The sequence below is a fragment of the Rattus norvegicus genome, chromosome 1, assembly GCF_021556685.1.
Source record: "Rattus norvegicus strain SHRSP/BbbUtx chromosome 1, alternate assembly SHRSP_T2T, whole genome shotgun sequence".
In the NCBI taxonomy this organism is placed as follows: Eukaryota; Metazoa; Chordata; class Mammalia; order Rodentia; family Muridae; genus Rattus; species Rattus norvegicus.
The window spans coordinates 265,699,021-265,718,954 of record NC_141534.1 but is presented as its reverse complement, the minus strand read 5'-3'; the positions used below and the strand labels follow the sequence as shown (position 1 = coordinate 265,718,954).

The 19,934-nt window shown below is 47.4% G+C and overlaps 1 long non-coding RNA gene across 1 annotated transcript; it reads left to right on the top strand.

The window, feature by feature from the left end:
- Positions 1-594: 594 nt before the first annotated feature.
- Positions 595-9,601, top strand: LOC148007927 (uncharacterized). The gene is made up of 4 exons (XR_015653572.1): positions 595-694; positions 816-885; positions 1,053-1,228; positions 8,311-9,601. It is a non-coding gene; the product is annotated as an uncharacterized LOC148007927 (long non-coding RNA).
- Positions 9,602-19,934: the final 10,333 nt, after the last annotated feature.

The window sequence follows — 19,934 nt, the reverse complement described above, 5'->3', positions numbered from 1 at the left end:
TCAGGTACAGAGTTCTTAAGTTTTAAAGCCAGCAGGCTTACTTCCTTCAAAAGGGAAGAAGCTTCTAGGCTTTAACCAGATTTGGGGTGCCCATTCCAAATCTGGGCTGAAGGCCCAAGGAGCCTCATCTCCTTGAGAGCAGTTATGGTCCCAGGCCCCTTTCAAACCTAATAAGCTAATTCTTTTTGGACATGATCATTTGAGATGATATAAACATATAAAATAGAATAAAAGTTCAATTCTTGTGTGTCCTACCACACTCTCAAACACACACACACACACACACACACACACACACACACACACACACACACACATCTTTCCAGATTTTTCTTCATATGTTTGTATTCATTTATGCAGACACAGGCATATGGATTTTTGAAGATGTACACTTCTATACACAGAGAAAATAATGTAGCCTACACACATTGTGATTTGAATTTTCTCTTCTATACGATTTAACTGCGTGTCCATTCCCTTCTGGTGAGCGCGTACATGCTGGTCAATAGTATGACTGCGTCTTTCTTCTCTTTATTTCATTTTTCAAGATGGTCATTTTGAATTTGAAACAGGAAGAGCATACGGGGAAATCCAGACAGTGCAAAGGACTGTGGCCATTGACAGGTCCCTAGTGCTGAGACATAGAAGTCCTCTCTCGCTCCTGGACACCCACCACCTAGCTCCCCAGTTTCCTGTGAGTACTTAAGAAGAGTTTTGTGTGCACCGACGTGCATTCGTCAATATCATTTGTGGCTTCAATATACCCCCCCATCTCCTCCTTTTCTCCCTTCCTTTATTCTTTTATTCTGACACAGATCAGCAGGCCTCCTTTGGAAGAGGAGATCACACCCCATGAGGAGTGGCTATCTGGGGACAATAAACCAGGTGCACAGGGTTGAGTGGGTGGGAGGGGGAGGGAGGGAGGGAGGGCCTGTGTGTACCTGCAACTTGTTTCCTCAGGAGTCACCTACATTGTATTTTGAAATGGGACCTCTCCTTGGACCTGGGGCTGGCCAGTGAGCCTGGAAATCTTCTTGTCTCTGCCTTCCCAGTCCTTGGATGACAAGCATGTTACCACACCCGACTTTTCTCGTTGGTGTTGGCGATGGAACGCTGGTATCCGTGTGCGTGTGGCAAGCACCTTACCAAACAAACAGTCTCCCAGTCCAAGACGTAGAGATTCCGAGAACGCTCTAAAACTGGAACGGAGTGGAACGAGAAGGGGGAGGTGAGTCACAGTTTCCTATTTGCTTGTTGACTGAGGTTGGTTTTTTTTTTTTTTTCCTTTTTCTTTTTTTTCGGAGCTGGGGACCGAACCCAGGGCCTTGCGTTTGCTAGGCAAGCGCTCTACCACTGAGCTAAATCCCCAACCCCCTGAGGTTGGTTTTGTTACCTCACGGTCTTCTACTGAAGCAATGGTAGAGCGTAGCACTAAGCCTCACTATTTATCTTTATAATTAAATGGGCTAAGTATCTGCTGAGTGCTTAGATCAGTATCTGGTAGAGCAGGCGCTGCATCAGAACCAGCTCCCCTTTCTTAAGTTATGAGTTAGCATACAAAGCAGTAAGCTCACCGTGGCATTTTTATACATGGAAATCACCATCCACTGGACACTCTTGTCTCTCTTCTGCCTTCCAGCAAATAGTTCCCTATTGCTTTAATGTCACCTGTGTGTGACACATGTGTGTGTGTATGTGTGTATGAGTGTGTGTGTATGTGTGTGTATATGTGTGATGTATGTGTGTGAGTATATGTGTGTATGAGTGTATGTGTGTGTGTACGTGGGTGTATGTGTGTATGTATGCACATGTATAAGTGTGTGAGTGTATGTTTGTGTATGTATATATGTGTGTGAGTGTATGTGTATACATGTGTGTGAGTATATGTTGTGTGAGTGTATGTGTGTGTGTGTGCATGTATGTGTCTATAAGGTAAGATTCTACATATTAGAGAATACATGGTATTTTGTTCCTTACCCCCCATTATTGTCCCTTGGTCCCTAACTGGATTTGATTCTCTTTTAAAGCTTAAATTGACTTTTGGTTAGGTGGATAAAATAGTGGGTGAAAAAGGAGATCTTGAGAAATTAAAAGATTGAACTATATTATATGATTCTCCAACTGAAAATATCTGTGTTCCAGGTGTCCCTGCTAGAGAATTTTCTTTCATTCTACCCCATACTTGTGGCTCTCAGATCAAGATTCGCTAGAAGATATTCCTTGGAAATGACCATTCACGCAGCACCCATTTCAGAAAAGACAAGTTCTTTTTGTCTGTAATGTTTTAAATATTTTTTTCTGTTGGCTTTCCAAAAGTGAAAAAAAAATTGAGCCAAAAGTAACTCAAGTCCTCCGGCCCCGGCGACAGTGACATCCTGGCCGCTGCGGATCTGGTTCACCAAGCTGCCCCGACAGGTTCTGAGTGAGCCCTGGAGCTGGAACTAGAGAGCAGGGTTCAAGTCTCAGCTCCAAACACACTGACACAGAGCTCAGCGTGGGCAGGTCACTTACTCTTGGGGCCTTGGCTTCCTCGGTGAAGTGAGACCCATTATAATACCTGCACGCTCACCTCACCGCGCTGCCAGGAGAGAACCAGGACACAGTGTCCACAAAGAGCCGCATAATTGGTAGAGCACCATACAATTATGGGGCCACTGTTATTATTGTTTTCATGCCCAGACTCTGATTCTGTTATTTTTTTCAGAGGGCCCATTCTCCTTTAGCTAGAAGGGGGTGATAGATGAGTTGGACCAGGTCCTGGGGCCGAGAAAGTGGAGAAAGTTTTCCTAGTGGCTCCTCTATCTTCCTCAGAAGGGCCCTGAAGGACCTCTGCTTATTTCGAGGGGATTCTTAGGTCACTGTGGTAAAGGGTTGGGGGATAAGGGGGGGGATAAGGGGAGCGACCTTGTGGTGTGGTTGTGGGTTGCAGGAACCAAACCAGGGCCTGTGGAGAGCAGAATCCCCCAACATAGAGCGTGTGTTGCTGGTAGGTATGGTCAGGGTTAGTTCCTGGAATGTGATGAGATTTGAAGGTTAAACATGCAAATTAACAAAGGTGAGAGGGCAGGAAAAGTCTGCGCAAAGGCAATGGGTTTGTGAGCTTTGTAGAGGACAGCCGCGTGCATGAGACTGTTAGTAACTTACACCTTATCGTAAGATGAGCACATCTCTGTTCTAATCTGGACTGGGGGTCCTGCAGGCTGCACCTCCACCCTGGAGCAGACTGGGCACAGCCATCGATCACAGGCACTATAGCAGTTGGCCAGTCATCCCTGACTCCTTTTTCCCTAAAAGCCTCGGGATGCATCTTCACCCCCGGCATATGCCTGCCTTTAAACAGTTGGCCTGCCACGAAGGAATTCCTCACTGAAGGCAATTTTGCGATTGGGGTGGGGAGGGTCCACCCTCTCCTCCTGCGACATCCTGGCGTGAGTCCGTGTCATTAAGTGCTTCACCAGTTTTACTATGGAAATGACATATTGAAGTATAAATTGGGACGTGTACAGTATAATTACCAATACTGCATATTCATTTCCTTCCTTTGTCGCTGGTGAGTCCCCGTAAAGGCCTCTTCCCAGCCACGTCCCTGTCCTGAGTGCAGTCAGCTCTGTGTCAGTTTCTTTGGAGGCCAGGCAGGGCTGGAGGGGAAACCGGGGAGGGAGTACCTGCCTTGACCAGGGCTATTTTTGTGCAATGCTGACGAAGCAGTTTGGTCTTCTGAGGTCTAAGGGCTTCCCAGATCTCCCCAAACAGCTCTTGTCACACTGAGTCAGACATGGGAAGTCCCAGCTTGAGACCTCTCTTAGAAAATGTTGATGTAAACAAGCAAACACTTCCAGTGGGGAGGGGCCAGTGTCCCAGGCTGCACCTTCAGGACCCTTCCTGTCCCTTCTCTTGGGATCGTCTTGGAGAAGGAGGTCACAGAAGTTGGTTAGCTTGGCTACCTGCCACTGTTGTGCAGGCAGGCACGCAGCGCTGGGTAACGGAGCCCAGCTCCCTTTTCTGTCCTTCCCCAGGGGAGCACTGTATCACAAATACCTCACTGTAAAGGAGCTGTAGTTAAGGGAGTGGGTTCCGGTTCTAATCACGCCCCGACACAAAGGGAGCAGTCCTGTCCCTTTGGGTTAATTTACCTAATACCTTTGTAACTCCAATTCTGTCTGTGAAATGGGGCTTCTAGTTGTTTCTGTCCATGGCAGTGTTAAAGGGGTTAAAAGCTCTAGTTCAGGGTAAGCATGTGTAACAGTCGTATTGCTTCGTTCTCTGGGTAGCAAAAGCTGAGTCTGAGCTAAGGCTCTCAAAGGTCTTACCCACTCCTGTACTGAACTGTGAGCACAAGCCCAGGCTAGCCTGCTGGATGATAAGAGAGCCCGTGAGTCAGTCAGCCTTATTGTCTCAGCTGAGGCCCCAGACAGGTAAGAAAGACTGGCCAAGATCAACAAATTACCCCACAGCTAATCCATGGATGACCACAAGAGCATGCACTCGGGGTGCTATTCTGGCCCAGAGGAAGCTCCAGATCAAAGGGCAGACGGGAGAGCTGAGCGCGCGTGGATTATTTAAGGCATTACATTTTGAGCTGACTTGTTACGCAGCAGCAGCATATACATGTAAGATATATGTAAGAGGCTAGCAATGTAGTTCCAAATTCTGTCTGCTGCCTAACCTCCTGACATATTGACCATGTCAAATAAAGACACAGTAAGTTATCAGAGCAAGAACACAGGTCCTAGAGTCAGAAGACAGACAGAAAGACAGACAGATGAGTTTGAATCTCAGCTCTAGCACACGTCAAATTATTTAATTTTTAATAAGTTATTTCTCTTCCATGGGAATAATAATAATAATAATAATAATAATAATAATAATAATCTCTTATAAAGTATTGAATAAAATAGGTGATGGGGAAAAGTTTGATACCGACAAAACTCTTCCCTTTCCTTTTGCACGATGATTGAGATTCTCTCTCTCTCTGTGCGTGCGTGTGTGTGTGTGTGTGTGTGTGTGTGTGTGTGTGTGTGCGCGCGCGTGTGTGTATGTACACACTGCTAAGCTTGGTCACCTGACACTGAAGAGGAGACACTCATTATGGCCCCTATTCAGAAGCACAGAGGAAGCATTCTTCTGTTAGCCGATGACAGCCGAATGGCAAGTTCAGAAATCTTGTGTTCTTGTTGGTATTTACCATGTTTGCATATATATCGCATCATTAGATTTTACTGTGGCTTTAAAGGCTCTCTAAGTATCAGCATTATCCCCCTATCCAGCATTATCCCCCCTATCCAAACCTGAGGAACCTGGTGAGGATGAAAGGCTCTCTGGAGCCCCCAAAGCCCATGCTGCTCCCCAGTCTATCAGTGCTTACTGTACAACCCATTAGGAGCCCCAAGTATCAGACAGGCAGTATCTTCTACTGTTCAGGTAATAGAATGGATAGAGCTTAAAATGCAATTCTCTCGGCCCCTTGGTAACAAACCAGCTCTGACCTGCACACAGCATGGAGGTCTTGGGCTCTTCCGATCAAAGGATCTTTTTCCTGGGGGGTTTGGAAATTTGTGGGGAGAACCTCTCTTTGTCTTCATCACCTAGTCTCAAGGAGCATCATTCATGCCCCATGTGTCCCAGAAGCACTGAAGTCAGCCCGAATACTAGGGTTCTTCCTCTATACAAGCTAACACGGTCCTGCCCGACAACCCTTGCACGGTGTGTTTTGGCAGCCAAGTCTTTCAAGAACCGTGGTATTTTCTGGTAAGATCATCAGCCCTTTTCTAGGAAGACCACAAGAGAACCAATACTACTTCCTGGCATTGCCTAGAGCTCTCAAGGTGGGCTGTGTGGGAGCATGGGCTGAGAGGAGGCCTGGGGGGGAGGGTTATGAAGTGTGAACGAAACAGTAACTATGACCCTTTCCTTCTAAGACATCGAAATTCAAAGGGTACAGATCCCTAGAAATGGCTTTCTCAGAAAGCCATCACTGAGAAGTTGGTCAAGGGTTTAAGAGCTGTTCAGAGATTTAACTGTATGGTGCTGCACACTAGGCTTGGGAGTTGTCCCACCACTCGGCAGAAGGGGTCGGCTGAATACGCCGTGCTCTACCAAGCTGCTGTACCGCTATGGCACCTGATATTACGTTAACGGCGAAGTGTAAGTGGCTCTATGGTAAAGTGCATGTGAAACAGTTCCAGGTAAATGAATATGCAAAGCAGTTTCTGAGCCTTGATCATATCTGGGTAAAATCTTATATGCCAGGATTAAAAGCTACGGGAAAGCCTTTTAAAATAAAGGTAGCAGTTTTATTTTTTTTTAAGGTAATGAGCATTGTTATTGTTTTTAATCACGCCTGATAGAAATCTGAAAGACAGTGAGAGAGACTTGTGCCGCCCAGGGTCCAAAACCTCATCACTGAAAAGAACAGGAGCGTGCACCAGTGAGGAGGGGAACTGTGGTTATTTCAGTACTGAACGCCAAGGCCTGGGAATACAGCCCAGTGGGGAGCACAGGGTTCGGGTCCAGCAAGCAGGACTACAAGAGAAGACCTGGACTTTCAGCAGTTTAAAGATGAACCAATGCTGAGCTGGCAATGTGGGGGACGCTTCTAAGGACCCCAGATGTAAAAACCCAATCCAAGACGTTCAGCAGCATCTACGACAGAACTTTACGCCTAGAACAGAGCAAGCCAGCACACTGGAGGAGGTTAGGGGGCAAACAGGGCTTCTCACACCCTTCAACTACACCAGCAAGTCAGGCACTCATTAATCACCAGAAAGACAGGGCGTCCAACTGTGTGTGTGTGTGTGTGTGTGTGTGTGTGTGTGTGTGTGTGTGTGTGTGTGGGAGAGGTACATGCACATGTCAGTGTACACATACTGATGGGTGTATGTGGGTGTGGGGGTCAGAGGACAACCTTGAGATCCCCCTATCTAGACGTCACTGGGAATACAAATATGAACCCCCACATTCAGCTTTTGATGAGGGTTTCTGGGGGTCAGAGGACAACCTTGAGATCCCCCTATCTAGACGTCACTGGGAATACAAATATGAACCCCCACATTCAGCTTTTGATGAGGGTTTCTGGGGTTCCAAACTCAGGTAGTCACACTTGCAAGTGAACTGTCTCTCCAGGACCTGTTTAAAATATATATATATATATATATATATATATATATATATATATATATAGTGAGTTCCTGTGTTTAATTGTGTGTGTGTGTGAGAGAGAGAGAGAGTGTGTGAGTGTGAGTGTGTGTGTGTGTGTGTGTGTGTGTGTGTGTAAAGGAGACTGGTATCTCTCTCCCTCTTTTTTTTTTTTTTTTTTTTCCGGAGCTGGGGACCGAACCCAGGGCCTTGCACTTCCTAGGCAAGCGCTCTACCACTGAGCTAAATCCCCAACCCCTTCTCTCTCCCTCTTAAGCTCCTTTCTTTCTTTTTTTCTTCTTCTTTTTTTTTTTTCCAGAGCTGGGGACCGAACCCAGGGCCTTGTGCTCACTAGGCAAGTGCTCTACCACTGAGCTAAATCCCCAACCCCTTAAGCTCCTTTCTTTATCTAGTACCTTAAATTACACATTCAGAAATGTAACGGGTCTCTCCTCAAACCTTTCTTTAGCCTGAAATGTGTAGTATGCAGATCCCTGGGCCCTATACTTCAAGAAACACTAAGCAAAATGGCTTTAATTTATTTTGAAGTTTAAATCTTAGCCTGGCTCTTTGCCTATGTGCCTCTTGAAGCTACATGGGTCGTTCCTGTGTTTTAAAAGGGTGATTGAAGGCAAGAGGGAGTGTATTAGGCCTCGGGCCACTGGGGAAATATCAACAGAGTTCTTTCCCTAGGACTTTGTACTGACTTTATGATGCCATCCTGGGAATATGTGACCCCTTGTTCTGTGTGGACTGGCTCAGACCAACAGTCACAGGGGAGGACAGGGACGTAAACGTGAGCCCTTTCTGATGCTCCATCTCTCTCAAAGGGCTCACGGCGAGAAAACTGCAGGCTTTAGTCGATGAATACGGTAAAACAATGAGAGATGCTCCAAGGCAGCCATGTAAATACTGTGGAAGTTAAGGCAGAAGAGAATTAGGGAGTATGGAGGAGGAGGAGGGTGTCGAGGAGCAGGAGGAGCAGGAGGAGGAGGAGGGGGAGCAGGAGGAGGAGGAGCAAGAGCAGGAGGAGGAGCAGGAGCAGGAGGAGGAGCAGGAGGAGCAGGAGGAGGAGGAGGGACAAGCTCTGGGATAAGTAGATGATGACCTACCAGGCAGTGTCCAGGCAATAATTACATCCTCACAAAACCCTGTGAGAGGTATTATTTTCCGCAGATGAATGTGCCGCCAGAAGCTTCAGCTACGGAGCACAGCATCACGTAATGATGACTTCATGTGGGTCTGGCTGACTCTGAACCATGCATGGATGGGGCAGGGTTTCCCCTCCTTTGCTCAGGAGGGTAAGACTCTCCCAGGTGCCCTCTGGGTGAGTCACTTCCCTTCATGTTCCTTGTCTGTGGAAGCAGGGCTGGGCTCCCGACTTGACACCCGGAGGCTCCGCAGAGCTTAAAGATTCTTAAATACCCAGAAATCACTGGTGAGTCACTGTGTCTTACTCTCTAAGAAGAGCAGGGGCCTTACAAAGAATAGCCATTTGTGGACAAGATCTAAGCCTTTGTGAGAGTTGGAACAAACCCAATGCTTAAAACAGCCTGAGATCTGTCTTCCTGGTTTTGTTTTTGGGCTCCTTATCTCTTATGTCTGTCAGAAAGCTTACAGTTGCTAAATGGACCATGGAATAATAATAAAAAAGTGTCCTTTGTTAACTGCTTAAAACAATGCTCTAGGGGGGCTGAGGAGATGGCTTAGTGAATGAGGACACCTGCCACCAAGGCCAATGACCCAGGTTCAATACCCAACACCCAGGTGATGGAAAGAGAGAACCAGCTACTGCAAGGTGCCCTCTGACCTCCACATGCTGTGCGTGTGACAGTGTGCACGTTCGCACACACACAAATAAAGTGTAATAAAAATGCTTTTGATCCCTGATGGCCCTGGTGTTGCTGCACAAGGAATAATCCAGAAAGAAAGCAAAGGTGGGGGAATCTCTTGGGAAAGCCTGGGAGGGCCACATCCCAGAAAACCAACTCTGGCCTATTTCTTATCCCTGACACCGTCTATCAGGAAGAGGAAGGATTTCCTTTCAGATTCTGGGACACTAGACAACTTTTTATATGGCAATGACACACCCACTTTTGTCCTTAGGAAAGTGTCTATGCCAAGTCCAGAAAATGGGACATGAGTACTGCCCTTCCTCCCCTCCTGGGACAACAGTGAGTCCAGGACCACAAAGGTGCCAAGGGCATCTCTAAGAAAGCCTCAGGTTCACCACCTCTCTGCTGTCACAGAATCAACTGCTCAGGGTTGAGGACATTGGTGGCAGTTCCCCAACCCTTGGAACTGAACAATTTCCTCCTCTCTGTGACTACTCCTGTCTTCTCCGCAGGCCTGTAGGCTCTATGGGGCCCTTCTGGAATGCTCTGACTCCCAGACTTTAGACTAAATATTTCACAGCTGTGGAAACAGGCTCCTGGCCTGTGGCTAGTGTCCCCACTGGGAACAAAGTAAAAGACAAAAAAAAAAAAAAAGAAAGAAAGAAAAGAAAAGAAAAAAGAGGGGGTGGCCCATTCTACTCAGCTCACACAGATAAACTTAGCCTTGGGCTCTCACAATAGCTGCACCACAGAAACTCTGGGAAATGGATACTAAAGTTTCTTCTCTTTTCACAGATAACAAACAGGGGCTTGGAGAGAGTCCACCCGAGAGGCCGGAAGAACACCAAGACAGCCTCCTCTAAGGTTTTGAGCCCTCAGTAGCTACAGGGAGGGAAGGTACCTCAAGACAGCATTCTATCACCCTCCGTTTGACCACAGCTGGCCAACAGGACACTTTCGGGGTCTGGGGGGGTCCTTTTCCTCTGCAGCAAACAGGGAGCAGCCATTCCAGCGTTTGTGGGGCATGTGTTCCATGGATGGAAAGAGAGGGGCTGCGGTTGGTCACCAGAAGACCTTGACTTGGATGCCGGCCAGCAGCAGAAGGCCTCCTAACTGCTGATTCAGGCGGCACGTAGGTCTGGTGGAGTGACTCAGCAGCTCGCTCTCCTCTCACATTCTCACAGCTATTTCATGCTAGTGAGTTACTGAGGGCCACCAGCTCACCTGCTCCCGGTCCTTTGCTCGATACACTGTTCCTGGGGCCTTGTGGCATTTTCGACATAAGAGGTTGTGAATTTGGGACCATGGTTGTCTAAGGGTTGGGGAACATCCGATCTTTTGAACTGCGTGATGTGTGTGTTGGATGGTGGTATGTCATGTCTGCCTCCGGATGCCTGTAGGACCAACACACACACACACACACACACGCACACGCACACGCACACGCACACGCACACGCACACACACACACACACAGAGAGAGAGAGAGAGAGAGAGAGAGAGAGAGAAGCTGTGATGCAGCAGTGCCCCTGAGATATACACATCCAGGGGCTGCCCACGTCAGTCAACCCGAGAAAGAACGTGGAACAACTCTCCCCTTCTGACACAAGGCCTTTATTGAGGACAGCGTCGAGCCCCACACTGCACTCTTATCTACGCTGCCATCACTAAACCTACTGACCATCTGGGAAGTAGATGCCTGCAATTAATTACTGTCCCCACATCACAGAGGAGAAACCATTAAGTTACTGGATGAATGCGGCTGAGAGAGCGAGCAGCTGGGAGCGCCAAGGCCCCTGCCCACATCTGGCTCCAAAGTCTGCCTTCTTAACGGTTAACTCCATCTTCCCTCAAGAAACAATGATGATGTCCCGTTCTCCCGGGCAGTCAAGAGATGCTGTAACTTGCCTGCCTGTAAGAATTACCTGAGATGCTCCTTAGCGCTCTGGTCCCCAGGCCCTCCCTTCTGAGCGGGAGCCGAGCCTCCAGGGAGGCCCTCTGTGTCTGCGGTTACCTAGTACCGCGAGTCTGAGAAGCCTGAGAGACGCTGTGCCCGATGCCCTATCAGGGTTCCTAACTCCTGGGTGGCCTGAGATTTTGAGATTCTATTTTTAGGCAAGTCCTTCCTGAGACACTGTGTCAGACTTTCTGGCACCTTCTGACAGGCTCCAAGGCACCTGGGCTGTCTTAGGAGCCGCCCCGATGCCCCAGAGATACCTGGAGCAGGGCTGGGAGGAGCCACGTAAGGGTGGGGGAGGACGACCACGTGTGCTTTAGTTTCTGGTTCTACTGCTGAGGACTCAGAGATTCTGACACCCTGAGGCCCACAGTACCGAGGGAGCCCATGCTTGCTCGCTTGTAACCTCCTTTGCCCTTAGTGAAGCACGTGGGTGAAAAGAGGGCTGATTCCCCAGTTACTTTGGTAATGGTTTTGGGGAAAGAGGTCCTGTCCCCTCTGAAGTGCCCGCGGTTCGAACTCCTCTCAAGTGCCCCGTTGACAGTGGCAGTTTCCAGGCTCTCACTGAGGCTTGCTGTGCCAACAAGGAGACCACACCCTCACTACAGGTTCTCCATTAATCCTCATGTAAGTTTCCTAAAGTAAGCGGCACGATTTCTTTCGCTCATTTTACAGATGAGCTAACAGGCCTGGAGAGGGGAAATTCCCCGCCCTCAGCACCATACTGACATAACTGACCGAGGCATCAGACCATGATAAGGAGGTTAGACGTAACAAACCACCTTGCAGTCCCTCAGAGCCGCAGAAAATGTCATTTCATAACCTCCATTTGGATCACTAAGAGTTTTGCGTGTGTTGGGGGTGGGGAGGAGAAGGGGAGTGTTGTTTTGTTTCACCATGAAGACCAAGCTGGTTTGAACTCAACGATCCTCCTCCATCGGCCTCATGAACGGGGTGCACAGGTGGGTACCAAGTTCCAGGTCATCTGCTTTTTTTTAATGCTTAAAGCTGTTACTAGCTACTCATTACAGATATTTGCCATGGCCAAAATACAAGAAATGAGGTCCTGTGCATGTACTGATTGGGTTAATCCTATCGACAACCACACAAGGTATGTATGATTATTAGGTCAGCCTATAACTGAGATAGCAACCTTGGGGAGGCTGGCTAAGTGACGAAGGCTGCCGTGGTTTTAAATTGCAATCTTTCTGTACATAGGGGTCATCTTGACTCAAACAGAGCATAGAGGTATGTGTGTGTGTGTGTGTGTGTGTGTGTGTGTATGTGTGCATGTGTGTATATGTGCATGTATGTGTGCATGTGTGTGTATGTGCGTGTGTGTGTATGTGCATGTGTATGTGTGCATGTGTGTGTATGTGCATGTATGTGTGCATGTGTGTATGTGTGTGTATATGTGTGCATGTGTGTATGTGTGTGTGCATGTGTGTATGTATGTGTGTGCATGTGTGTGTATATGCATGTATGTGTATGTGTGTATGTGCATGTGTGTGTGTGTGTGTGTGTGTGTGTGTGTGTGTGTGTGTATGTACTCTATTTCAATAGACATGGGTTTTGTTCAGGCCCTTTTTTGAGGTCCAGTTCCTGGTGAACAACACTCAAGGCTTAGATTGTTGTTTGTGTATGTCACAACACCAAAGACTTGGCTTGCCATTTCCAAGTTCCAGATTCCAGCCGGACAGGCTGAGGTGAGGGTCAGGTATGCCTGTTCATGCTTTCTAACGCATCCTGTTGTTAATGCACGATCCCTTGTCTTGTCATCTATGGTTCGACATTTGCCCTTTTGCTAAACTGTGAGCCCGTGACCCTGAGTTTGAGTCCAGGGAAAGAACCTGCAGTTTTATCACCAGGTCATTAAGTTCTGAACTTTTTTTACATCAGCCACCTGTTCAAAAGCAGATTCCTGGGCCTCACTCTGAAAGTCGTAGAGAGGCAACCCGGTACTGTTCTTAAAAAGGTCACCAGGGTTCTTCATGGCATGACCCACTGACAAAGACTACAGACCTCCCTGCTCATGGTTAGAGTAAAAAAGCCTCTTGGTAATCCCTCATGTTTGGGACACCGTGTGAGGGTAGACTCCCCAGGGGTGTGGACCTAGTCAGTGAGTACTTATGGAGACAGTGCTTGGAGCAGCTTGCTGGCTGTGGCCCCCCTGATCCTGAGAAGTTCCTAGTGTTCAGTCAGCTGAAACTTCCTCCCTGTTCTGGGTCTGCTCACTGGCCTCTGCTGAGCTTTGACCTGTGTGCTATGCAGGGAGACCAGACCAGATATGTCATAACAAGGCACAGTCCATAGCTGCAAGGGACCTGGAGCCTAGTTCAGAAGATGGACAGTTAGGAGAGAAATGTCACTGAGCCTGAGGTATTTGAAACCAGGGAATGAGGACGACTAAGCACTGTTAGGGATGGAAACCATGTGTGTATGTGTATGTGTGCATGTGTGTATGTGTGTGTATATGTGTATGTATATGTATGTGTATATGTGTATATGCATGTATATGTATGTGTGCATTGTGCATATATATGAATATGTGTATGTATATGTATGTGTGCATGTGTGGATGTATGTGGATATGTTGTATGTATGTATATGTGTATGTATATGTATGTGTGCATATATATGAATATGTGTATGTATATGTATGTGTGCATGTGTGGATGTATGTGGATATGTTGTATGTATGTATATGTGTATGTATATGTATGTGTGCATATATATGAATATGTATATGTATGTGTGCATGTGTGCATATATATGAATTTGTATATATGTATGTGTGCATGTGTGGATGTATGTGGATATGTTGTATGATGTATATGTGTATGTATATGTATGTGTGTATATATATATGTGTGTGTGTGCATGTGTGTGTGTGTGTGTGTGTGTGTGTGTGTGTGATATGAAGGTTCCTGCAGGGAAACCTGGGAAGTGTGGGACTAAGGAGCTTGATTCTCTCAGATAGATGGGTGTATTGTCTAAGATGGAGAAGGGACAGGCAGGTTGAGTTCATTGGCCACAGGCTGGGTATACTCTCCAAGGGACACTTGGACTCTACACAGGGAAAGGGGGAACCAGTTTGGGCTTGGGGATGATCACTTGTGGGTACCACAGCTTGTGAACGTGCAGTGTCTATGTCCCTAGCACTGGGTTTATAAGCACATGCTACATGGTTAGTTTTCTCTTTTATCAGTTTGGGGTATCAAGTCGGGTCCGCACAACTGCAAATCACTTGATGGACTGAGCTACTCCTACTTTAAACAACAATAACATCCAAAAGAACAAAGCCAGGCTTTGTGGCTTGGCTGTGACTTCACTACATAGCTCAAGCTGGCCTCGAAGTCAGAGATTGTCCTCGTGCGTGCTGAGATTACAGGCCTGGAGTACTGCGCTCACAGGAAGCACGGTTGCTGTCACAGCCTGGCATGCATGTGTGTACACATGTGTGTTGTAAAAATAGTGTGTCCTGTTACTTTCTGTTTTATCTAAATCCTTTGTTTTAGAGCTGGTTGTAACCCACCAGCTCCATAATAGCTTATGCTTCGTGTTAAAACAAACAAACAAAAACCAACCTCTCCCCCCATCCCCCACACAAATTAACAACAAAAACTGAGTGGTACAGCCCACTTTAGTTGAGTGGCAGATTCGTGGTACAGCCCACTTTAGTTGAGTGGCAGATTCGTGGTACAGCCCACTTTAGTTGAGTGGCAGATTCGTGGTACAGCCACTTTAGTTGAGTGGCAGATCCGTGGTACAGCCCACTTTAGTTGAGTGGCAGATTCGTGGTACAGCCCACTTTAGTTGAGTGGCAGATTCGTGGTACAGCCCACTTTAGTTGAGTGGCAGATTCGTGGTACAGCCCACTTTAGCTGAGTGGCAGATTCGTGGTACAGCCCACTTTAGTTGAGTGGTAGATTCGTGGTACAGCCCACTTTAGTTGAGTGGCAGATTCGTGGTACAGCCCACTTTTGAATTTCCTTATGCTCACTTACATTTGAAACGCAGCGTTTCTCAAAGTACACTCCATGTACGACCATCACCGTTCCACCCGGATTGCTCTCCACAGCAGTTCTGTGGGCAAGTACATTTGGGAAACGATAGTACACATGGTATGTGACATGTCACAGTGTACTCGGCCTTGTTAGCGTTTGAGGTCTGCGTTGATGGAGTTGATTTTCTTTACACATTTTAGCCACAGAACCACTTTACATTTGGGCGAGCCCCTGCTCCCTTCCTCAGGGAACCCTGATGTATGAGAAAAACCACCAGTCAGGGCCCTTCTGTTTCACTTCCTCCACTGTCCTGCCCACCCCTGCTCCTGCGAGTCCAGGAAGGTCCTTGTGAAATTGGGAGGGAGGGCCGCCGGAACACATGCACAGTGACCCTGTTCCTACTTCCCATATCAAGTCCCAGAGAGAGTCCTGGAGTCTTTGGGACGGGTAATTGAACCCAGGGAAGGCCTCTCGCATTCCAGGCAGGCTCACCACCAAGTTACATCCTCAGCTCCACCTCGCCCTTTTTCGTTTGAGTCAGGGTCTCACCAAATTGGCGGAACTGGTTTTTAATTTGGTCCAGAGTGCAGTCAGGTCTTAAATTTACAATTTCTCGGGCCTCGATTTCCCAAGTAGCCTCGTCAGCAGGCCTGGCCGCGTCTTACTTTCTCACTAGATGATGGCTCCTAGACGTCATTTCCTGTTTGTACACAAAGAGCTTCCTTGCTCCTGCGGTCTCTCTGTGTGTGTCATGAATGTGTCATTACACGTGGGTAGCCATCTAGTGATGACATGGGCTGTTTCCAGGAGTTCTGCCAGAAATGAGGCTGCAGTGAGTAACCATGCATCTAAGTGACTGAACATGTGAGCGGGCATGCAACATAAATCCTCACAAGTGGAGATGCTCCCTCGAAGCCCAGCACTTCCTTAGGGCTTGAAGGGCACTGTCTGGTGACCCTCTGAGGTCCAGCTGGGATCTCAAGAAGAGATCTTGTTTGATGTTTAATCCCAACCGACTATACACATTGGCCCAGAACTCAGGAAGCATGGAGTGCACCACTGGTCTGTCTTCAAACAGCTGTTTGACGTCATCAGTGGCTGCTGACAGACATGGTTTCTTCCAGGGACAGGCTCCCCCATAATTGTCCAGTCCCAAGTGGTCAGCACCAGACACATTTGCTTGCCAGCAATGTATAAATGGGTTTATCAGGTTCTATATATGTGTGTGTGTTTGTGTATGTGTGCATAAGTGTGTGTGTGTGTGTGTGTGTGTGTGTGTACAGTCAAAAAAGAAAAGGTTATAAACTTAGACAGGGCATGGGAGGAGTTGGCAGGAGGAGAGGGAGAGGCCAGGATCGATATACACGCAGTGTTTATCTATGAAGCTCTCAAGGGGAAAAAACCGTCAAATGCAAGTAAATCTTTACCCCAGCAACTGTTTGACTCAGCTAATTTGTGTGCCCAAGTCAAGTCCTTCCACTCCTCTTTGTAAATTGGAGCTTCTGAGCCCCACAGTTCAGATGTGTCATTGGCTTTCTCAGAGGTGAGTCGGGGCTTCTGTGAGCATTGCTATATTCTTTAGAGACGAAGACTCTCTATGCAGTCCAGGTCGGTGTGGTCCTCCTGCCTCAGCCTCCCTAGTGCTGAAGTGGCAGGTATAACAGGTATGTAACACCACACCCACTCAGCCACCACACCGGACTTGGCACTTTCTTGCAAAATTAATGATGTATTCTTTTGTCCCAAGACCAGCAATCACATCCATTGGCGTTTTCACAAATGAACCGAAAGTTTATGTCCACACTGGAGTATGTGCATCCGGGTTTATGGCAGCTTTAGTCCTTGTTGTACAAACCTGGAAGAAAACCGAGTGTCTGTAAATGAGCTGAAGAAAAACCTGTCATGTATCCAGAGAGTGGAATAGTATTCAGCTCTGAAGGAAACAAGCTGTTTGGCCATGAAAAGACATGGAAGAAACATGAATTCACAGTGCTGGGTGGAAGATGTCAATCTGAAAAAGGTTCTGGACAGTGACGCCAGCCCTGCGGCCTTCTGGGAAAGGCACTGTTCTGGGATTATTAGAAGACTCAGTGTGGTTGCCAGGGATTGGGGGGGCAGAGGGATATATGAGGCACAGGGAATTTTTCGGGCTGTGAAACTGTCCTGTCTGATGTTCCAATGGCGGGCACCTGACCACCACCAAAGCCCAAAGACTTTGTAAAACCAACCATGAGCCCCAATGTAGCCCTCAGACTTTGGAGGGTGATGGTGTGTCCACGTAGTCCCATCAAGTATAAGGAAGGGGCCGCTCCGGTTGGGACATTGACAGTGGCAAGGTGTGCAGGAGCCTTGTGGGAAATCTTGGTGCCTTCGCTCAGTTTCATGGACCTTGGGCTGGGTGTGGTGCTGCACACCAATGGTCTGGGGAGAGGTAGGAGGATCATAGCAAATTCAAGGCCACCCTGGGTCTACATGGTGAGCTCCGGGTCACCTGGGCTACATGACAGTATCTTGTCTCAAAAACAAAAACAAAAACAAAAAAAGCAAAAAAAAAAAAAAACCAGAAGTAATTAAAAAATGTTTGTAACTAATTTTTAATAGGGCCTTTAATAAGGGCTTTAATAAATGTGAGACATATATATGTAATTCATCGACCACCAAGTTAGATATAACTCAAATTGTATGTAACTCACTTCTTAAAGAGGAGACCTTTCGGTGGATTTTAGTAAACTCAGAAGGCTGCACAGCTGCCACCTGGTCCGAAACCGTTCCTGTCACTCCAGTGAAATCCCACACCCGTCATCAGTCTCCCTACCCCTGCGCTCTCCTTGCCGTGGTAGCCACACATCTTCCTGTAGTTCTGGATCTGCCCAGTCCAGACATTGCCCGTGGATGCAGGGGTGGGAGGACCATGCCAGGACCCTATAGACGCTTGTCCAAACCGTCAGATAATGAAGTCTCTCGTGTAAAATGGGCTGAACCTGCATTTACCTACACACACCCCTGCCCCTGTGTACTCTAATCATACTTGCGTTAATCATGATGCACAATACACCATTGATACTCATAATCTTTTAAAAAATTTTTATTTATATGAGTACACTGCCGCTGTCTTCAGACACACCAGAAGAGGGCATCGGATCTCATTACAGATGGTTGTGAGCCACCATGTGGTTGCTGGGAATTGAACTCAGGACCTCTGGAAGAGCAGTCAGTGCTCTTAACCGCTGAGCCACCTCTCCAGATGCTTAAAATCTTAAACCTTTTTTTCGTTGTTTGGTTTGTTTTTTCTTTTTGAAGCAGGGCCTGCTATACAGTCCAGAGTAGCCTCAAATGGCCGCCATTCCCTCCTCCACCCCGCAAGCACGGGACGGCACACATGGCAGCACACGTTCGCGCCTGGCGACAGACGCTTATCCCGTGTTTCCGTCCAGGGTTTTCTTGAGGCAGCTCCTAAGCCTCGATCACCTGTGTTAATTTTTCATACGGTACGGAGGCGGATCCGGTTTCGGTCTTCAGCATACGGCTCTGTTTGCCCCAGGTCGTTAGCTGAAAGATCTCCTTCTTTCCCTGTCGAGCAGCCCTGGCATCCTGTTGAGAATCAATTGCCTCAACCGGGCGGAGTTCTGGCAGCCCAGCCCAATCCTGCTGGTCTGTGGCTCTGTGTGCCCATCCTCAGGTCGGTTCGCACGGTGCCGCCGAGGACCATCGCTTCTGGTAAGTTTTACATTTGGGAACTGCGTGTCCTCTCCGCTTCTTCTCCTATGTTTTGCTGTTTGTTTGTTTGTTTGTTTGTTTGTTTGGCTAATCTGCGTTCCTCAGATTTCACATTAATTTCAGGACCAGCCTATGGATGACTGCATAGAAGTCAGGTGGGGATTTTTGTATTGAACTCATAAGTTATAACAACAAGCTATTAGTATCTTCCAGCTCTTTCTCGGGACAGTGGGGTTGAGTGATGGAGACGTCTTAGAACTTTCAGTGTGAAAGATCACTTGTCTATGTGGACAGACAGACAGACATAAGTAGAAATACTTCCATTCTTTCTTTTACAGGCTGAATGCCTCTCACTTCCTATGGTCTCTTAGCTCCCCTGCCTTGACGCTCTGGTGCAATGCTCAATCAAGGTGGCACCAGCCGACGGCAGGCACTCGCTCCTGAGCTAAGCGGGGTAAGCTTTGCATACTTCTGCCATTATTTGTGACTTTGGTTGTGTACTGTGTTGTTGTAAATTTCCTAGGAACCGTGTTTAAAAAAGGCAAAGATCAACAGATGATGTCACTACAGTTCATTTAAGCCAGGATATCATTCCTGTGTCACCAGTATTAAAAGTCACTACGTCGTTTGCTCACCAAGTCTTTGAAACAAGGTCATGGGTTAGACTCTCATCATAACTTCGTTCAGAGTCTCCACTCCAAGTGCTGGCTCCTTCCACGTCAGATAGCACAGGCTTAGACTCTGCCTGGCTCACCACGGTGACAGCCAGTGTTTACAGTTAACACGGCCCAGGTACTAAGACTTTATTTATGCAGTTTCATTGGTGACCATAGAAGGAGACGAAGCACCAAGAGTAACAATTTTGCCCAAATCATCTGGCTAGGGACAAGTACAACTGGGATTCCAACCTGGGAAGCCAGACTTCAGAGCTAGAACACTATTTTGTTTTTCAAGAATTTCAGTCAGACACGGTGGCGCACGCCTTTAGCCCCAGCACTCAGGAGGCAGAGGCAGGCAGATCTCTGTGAGTTCCAGGTCAGCCCGGTCTTCAGAGCCAGTTCCAGGACAGCTGCAGAGCCACACAGTGAGACCCGTTTCAAAACAGATAAACAGAAGGATTTCATTATAGGGTTTATTAAATAAACTTTAAGTAGATTATTCTGGTTCTCTGATTAAAAATAAAAGTTCTTAAGAGATAAATTAATGATGTGGAAAATGTCTCTATCTTCTCCTGCATTGTTAATTCTTTCCTTTCTCTTCCTCCCTCCCTCCTTCCCTGCCTTC